General features: G+C 36.2%; 1 non-coding gene across 1 annotated transcript; it reads right to left on the bottom strand.

The window, feature by feature from the left end:
- Positions 1-4,462: 4,462 nt before the first annotated feature.
- Positions 4,463-4,565, bottom strand: LOC127466976 (U6 spliceosomal RNA). The gene has a single exon (XR_007902920.1). It is a non-coding gene; the product is annotated as a U6 spliceosomal RNA (small nuclear RNA).
- Positions 4,566-6,907: the final 2,342 nt, after the last annotated feature.

The raw sequence follows: 6,907 nt of genomic DNA, 5'->3' as shown, positions 1-6,907 counted from the left end.
GTCTGTGATACACCATGCTGCTCTTAAATAGCACAGGGATGAAATGCATACCCAAAGAAATCAGTAATCTAGTCTTGTTGTTTGACTATCTGATCTGAACACATGTTTCTAACAGGAAATATTTTTTCCCTGGTCTAAAATATTCTATTAACTTGTGAGCACTTGCTTCAAAATCCCTATAATTCCCTGTTTTTTTCTGAGGCAGCAAAAAATCATCTATGAAGTTAGACCACCCAGAGAGCAACAACAAGGCATCTGAGAGGTATCCATAAATTCTAGTCCAGTTGTAAACAATTTAAAGTGTCAGAATTGCAGCTCAAATCAGACCAACAGATACCAGATGTCCAGAAGAGTTGAACATGCACAAGATACACTTTCTAAAATTATTTCTGTGTCATACAAAGCTGTCAATCTGTTTGCATAAGCAGAAATAAGATTTCAGCATTGCCTTGTGAAGCTTTACAATCTGAAATATAGTCTAGATTGTTAGTTTTATCCCCATGCGTACTGTATGTTGATCAAGAATAAAAATAATAGGAGTTCCTGAATTTTGATTGTAGCTTTGCTCCTTGCTTACTATTTTGATCTTGGACAAGCCATCAGTCTTTGGGTTGAAGGTACACTAAAAATGAATAGAGCCCTTTCACTCACAGTTTGTGTAGACTTTACTTCTGTGGTAACCATGAGGACATAGGCAATCTGTCATCACTGTATTTGCTGTATAGCTGTGTTTAATCAGTATTTCAATTTGGTTTGGGTAAATGTGTGTGGTGGTTTGGGCTAGGCCTTCCTTGGTGACCAGTTTGTAACCAAGGAAGGGTCTAGATTTACCCAGTATTCCCTACAATTTTTACGTAAACCAGATTATAAGAAGAAAGGAGGAGAGGTCTTCTCTCTTTCCTTCCGGCGGCTTGGAGGTGCAGGTTCCCTGCTGTTGAGTCTGTGTGTTGGGGAGCGAGGCCTGGTTGGGCCTTGTCGACCTTGGGAGACAGAGGTTGCCGGCGATCGTTCCAGAGCAACTCTCGGTTGTCCCAGGAGAGTAGTGAGATATTCCTTTGCTAACTCTTTTAGTTGTTAGATATCGGGTCACTAATCAGGATACATATATATATATATATATATATATATAATTTTGGTTTTGTTCCCTTTCCCTTCCCCCTTCCCTTTCCCTTGTGAAATTGTATATTTTAATTGTATATAAGTGTAAATATATTTATATATCTCACTTTGGTTGTCTCTCTCTTGTTTCGGGTTTTCTTATTTTTTTTTTCTTCCTCTTCTCCCTGAGGTTTGGGGGGGGGAACTCTGGTGGTAAGGTTTGGAGGCTTGGTGGGGAGCCAGCTTCAAACCATATCAATGTGATTAGCTACCAAATACAGTTTGAAGTAATCCAGATAAAAAACAAAACCAAACCAAAACAACAAAACTAAGCAAAACAAAACAAAAAACAAATTAAACCAAAACAACAACAAAAAACCTCTGAACAAGAACACATGGCATTTATCCTCAAGAATTCTTATGTCTGCATTCAAGAGGTAACCTTCTCTTGTGTTTGGTTCTTCCCATTGCTCCTGTTTTGGGAAGAAATGACTAAAAGTAGGTAGGTCTTTGATGCTTACTATATTTACAAAAAATATCAACAAAATCCTGTTTTTTTTCTACATGAGAGGAATCAAACAGCTGGAGAATATTTCTTCGCTCAGATTCCAAGACATGTTCTAGCCAGTACTTATCCCAAAGGCCTTTTCTCAGGACATTGTTCAAATCTGCATGTGTTCGTATCCAGCTTGTCTGTCCATGTGTGTCCTTTGTGCTTGTGTCATTATTTTTACAAACAGGGACAGTTCCAGCAGATAGCATTCGGTATTTTGAAGCTAACCACCATTTCCATAAGCTTTCCTCTCTACTTTTAGCCTCAGTGACAGACAGCCAGTACTCTCACCAATTTCAATATGTATAAAACCCAGTTTCAAGCATCAAAGAAAGAAAATATATTTATATATGCAGGTTACTTTCTTTGAGGAAAATATTAACAGGAATTTGTGATAAATAGTCATATATTTAACAGAGCAAGAGGGATAATGTCAAAATAAATAACTGCACTCAAAAGAGATCTACTGAAATGCAAAGTAACTATTCTGCAGTCAGTTGAAAGAAAATTGCAAACATTTCCTGAAAATAGGAATTTCCTCGCAAAGACAAAAAACTATAGGAAGAGTTCTCTTTCTGGAAACAGCCTTCAGGAACAGTTGTAATATAAACTCTTAAACAATTATACTTAGAAACAAACTATTAAGGAGGAGTATGACTAGAAGCCCATATAAAGAACAGAGATGTTTTATGAAGATTGGTTGGTAAACAGCTGTTAATCAGCTGCTCCTATGGGTACAAGCTAAGCCTATTTCTCAATTCACTTTGTCTTCCAATGAGATATTTTTCTGAAGGGTATGGAACAACCTTTTCTAAACCAGATTCCACATTGTTGTGGCAACATATAAAGTATCAAGAAGTGACAGGGAATGGAATGATCCTCTCAGTAGCATAGAAATTCAGAAATATCTGCTCCTTCAGTCTGGTGTTTTAGATGATGCAACTTTCAAGTGGAATGTTTAATTGTAGTGCCTAGATCTTAAATGAATATTATATAAATTCTGAACCTAGTATAACCACCAGTGGTTAACAGTGGTTAACAGATGTGGCTTTTCTTTCTTAAGGCTTCTTACTGACATACTTAAAATCACAATATGAAAGATAAATTTTAAAAAGCATGATAATAATAATAATAATAATAATAACAACAACAACCACAACCACCCCTCCTACAACAGCAGCAACAATAATAAACACAAACTAACCCTCCTACCACCAAAAATTATTGACAGTTTAGGTCTCTGTCTGATATCTTATTCTATTTTATTTTGTTTGACAAACAGTAACACAATCTGGAAGGCCCTGATAGTCGTGATGCAGTCAGGAAAACCATTATAATCCTAAAATGGTCTGTATAACTTGAACTTGATCCAGTGCTGCACTCTGAGGGATTGTTGTTCCTCTGGCCCCAACACTGTCTAGTGAAGCCTACCAATCAAGGAGCAAGGAACAGTCAGAGGCAAGCTCTCAGCTGAGATCCAGAACACTGAAGAACAGAAGTAACTGGAATTTCAATTTCACTCAATTCTAATTAGGAAAGAAAAAATTCTATTTTCTTGGTAAATTTCAATCCAATTTACTGCTCTCGATATGATGTCACAAGATCCCCGAACCTTCTTTCTGTACAGGTATAAATATGTAGGATGAACAACACAACACGAGAACTTTCTATTAATTGTTGCTTACAATCAAAGGAGAAGTTGGAGAAAGCACTGCCTTTGAGGGACAGATAAACATAACTAATCCATTTTCCTACCTGATCTTTTTTTGGGACTCTCCAGTATTACAGAGACATCCCTGTAAGACTCAGAAGATTTCTTCATCTTGCTGTTTACTTCTCTTCAGAGGAGTATCTGAAAGCAGCTTCAGTCCTTTTACTTGCAATAGCTGAGTTGCTTTTGGCAGTGATGGGACTCACCTAAAAATAACATTGTTATACAGTGAAATTGGACTGTAAAGGTCCTTCTTGGGTAAAACAATTTATGCTTTTGACTAGGAGGGACAAAAAAGAAGGATTAAAATGGTCCTAGAGGCAAACTCTAATTCAGAAGTCAAAGATAAGGCTGTGACTGGAAATGGGTACATTTTGGAAGGTACCTGTATGTTGTGTGTGAGAGCTCACAGGTATTTAAGCATACTCATTTCCTTTGTGTGTTCAACAGCAATGAATGACCCTGTGTCACTGAAAGAGAATTTAATAATTTCCAGCCTCAGTGACCTATTCTTTGCCCTGCACATATACCACATATACAATTCTATTGTTTCATAGTTTTCGGTGCTAGAGGGAAATGCATTAGTTATTATTTATGCTCAGTCTTTATTGTTCATATGACAGCTATTATACACAGTATTAATTTCATCATTGCAGGTTTTACTGTATTTTGGACCTCACTTTTAAACTGATGGTGACAGCCGCTTTTACAATTAAAATGTGGACAGAATGAGATACATAACATCAGAAGAAATGCAGGCAGAGGAAAAATAATAGAGCAAAAATAAGAAACCATGGCAAGATTCTTCAAATTGTAATACACTGTGTTAAGAAATGCCTTGAGACCTTCTCAACAAATAGCAACAATATTTCATTTTATTTCACATCAGTGAGGGAGACCAAGCCTGAAAGTGGAACATACACATTTTGTCAGACAAACATCTGATATCTTGGCTAAGAACATAAACAAATTTTTCACTGTTTAGCAGTTGCTTCTAGACACATAATAGACGCAGTTTCTGTGGTTTACAGATTTATTTATTTTCTTATGAGTTGTCTTTGCAGTCAAATGCTCTTCCCCTGAGCTATACCCCCGAAAAAGAAAATATGGAACACTTCACAAATTTGCATGTCATCCTTGCGCAGGGGCCATGCTAATCTTCTCTGTATCATTCCAATTTTAGTATATGTGCTGCTGAAGCAAGCATCAACACTGTCTCCGTACAATCCTAAACATCCACTGGTCAGATTATGTGACTAATACGTCTGTTCTAGAACAAGCAGCAGTCACAAGTATTGAGGCCATGTTGCTGAGAACACAGCTGTGCTGGGCATGGTACATCTCAAGGATGAAGGACCACCGCCTCCCTAAGATCTTGCTTTATGGTGAATTGCCACTGGCTGCTGCAAGAGAGGAGCCCCAAAGAGAAGATAAAAGGACTCCCTGAAACAACATCTCAGCGTTGACCATATTGGTCAACATAACTGGTCTACTCTGGCCTCCAATCGAGAGGTCTGGAGACACACTATCTTTAACGCTGCTGATGCTTTTGAGAACACACGCAGGATCACTCTCAAGGAGAAAAGACAACACAGAAAGAACCATGTCTTGCAGAATATACAACCTAAGGAGTCTCTCTGCTGTGCCTTTTGCAACTGGACTTGTCTATCTTGTATTGGCCTTTTTAGCCACCAGCGCGCTTGTAGCAAATGTGGATAGAGCCCTTCCCAAATCTTCCTTCATGACACCTGGCCATGATGAGTTGTCTTTAAACAGAATTTTTGACTTCTCTCAACTTCTTTCCATTAGCAATAATTCTATCCAGATTTCTAAGAACCTAGAAGATACTATTGTCTATTTTTGCAATAGGTGTTAAAGACTTTGCAAGAATCTCTTTTATTATTATCGCATTCCATAAAGTTCTGCAAAAAAATAAATAGAATCTGACTGTTAATTCTGTAGAGCCAATGGCAAACTAAACATCTAGGAAAATATCACTTTAACTGAAAGAAAATCAGTATGTGACCTGTGATGGGCCGTGATCAAGAAGGATTAAGGCAGCCTGTAACTGACCACCACTACAGAAAAAGTTAAGATGTAAGGTCTTCCCTATGATTAATATGATAATATAAAAAATGTGCTCCATTTTACACATGTATTTTCTCTTTTAAGACAGACATAATAAAAAAACCCACAAAAATCCCCCAAACCCAAGAAAATAAAATGAAATGCCAAGAGCTGTAACAGGGCTTTTGCAGATGGAACAAAATTATATGAAAAGTGATGTTTAGAAATCCAGACTTTTATTTGACATTTCCCATCCAAACAGAGCGTTTGGACAAATGTGTTGAGGCATCATTAAGTTTGATGTCTGAAGAAGATAAGTATCTTGTTTATAGTAGTAAGAAAGTAGCCGTTACCAAGATAAGAAAATTCTGTTACTGTGGAAGAAATGAGATGTCCTAAAATGGTCCTTATAACAACTAGATTATTATTTACCAGGTGAACCTGTGCAGTCATAAGTGATCATATTTCTTTATTATGGTCATTTTCTATAAAACAAAAAGTGAAAACTAAGACCAAAACATAAACCCTGATTTTTTATGTGTCAGATAACTCTTTATGTAAGAAAAAGGGTAAGGATAAATACATGGAGAGGTTGAATAGATTGTTATCAGCAGTTGGTCATGGATAAAACCTGTGTAGTATGAAGTGTTTATCTTAAGCCAAAGGAAGATATGAATATAATATAAAAGTATGGACTTATCTTTTTTTTAATAATCTGTTTAGAAATTTGTGGAAAGTCTGCAAGAGTGTGTGTTTTAAGATATCTTGGAGTCAATATGCCTAAAGCTTAATAAATAAAGCTGTTCAGACATTTTTCTACTTAAATCCTATTTTGCTTTAAGACGCAGGTTCTCCTTATTTTTGAGACAAATAATAAAAGCTGGAACAGTGATATAAAATATGAGAGCTTTGGGTAGTGTTCACAAACAAGAACTGAACATCTCTCCCCTAATTCTATTAAATTATTTCCCTCAGCTATTTGATTTTCAGATTTTTTTTTTCTTTTAGCATTCAAAAAATGACAAGGTCTTGTGGAATATTTTTTAGAGCTGATTTCTTTAGTCTTCTCTTTGAGTGGAACTTTCTGAACATAATTTAGTAGATTATGATTTTAAGTCTCAAAGACAAGCTTAGAGAACTTCTGCATAAATAAATTTGGACTATGAATTTTTTAGTTTTCATATAAAGATGTTTAAAAGTCTCTGAAGCCTTTACAAGAGCTGTGTTTAATTCAGGCATTGAGCGCTTATTTGAATGCTTAAAAAAGAGGTTATAAATAAGTTTAAGTAGTTTACTGGTGTACATTTTTCTTAGAAAATATCCTTTAGACAGTGTTTTATTGACTTCAGTAAGTATGAAATGATTGAAACTATAATGAACAGTTTATGCTTGAGTGTACGAGGACCCTAGGTATTTATAAATGACGGGTCTACAGAATACCTATGAATGAAAATGACCCCAGGTAACTGAACACTGCT

Source organism: Manacus candei, unplaced genomic scaffold (assembly GCF_025592945.1).
Source record: "Manacus candei isolate 608988 ecotype Guabito, Panama unplaced genomic scaffold, ASM2559294v1 h1tg000011l, whole genome shotgun sequence".
Taxonomy (NCBI): domain Eukaryota; kingdom Metazoa; phylum Chordata; class Aves; order Passeriformes; family Pipridae; genus Manacus; species Manacus candei.
This window is presented reverse-complemented; position numbering and strand designations above follow the sequence as displayed.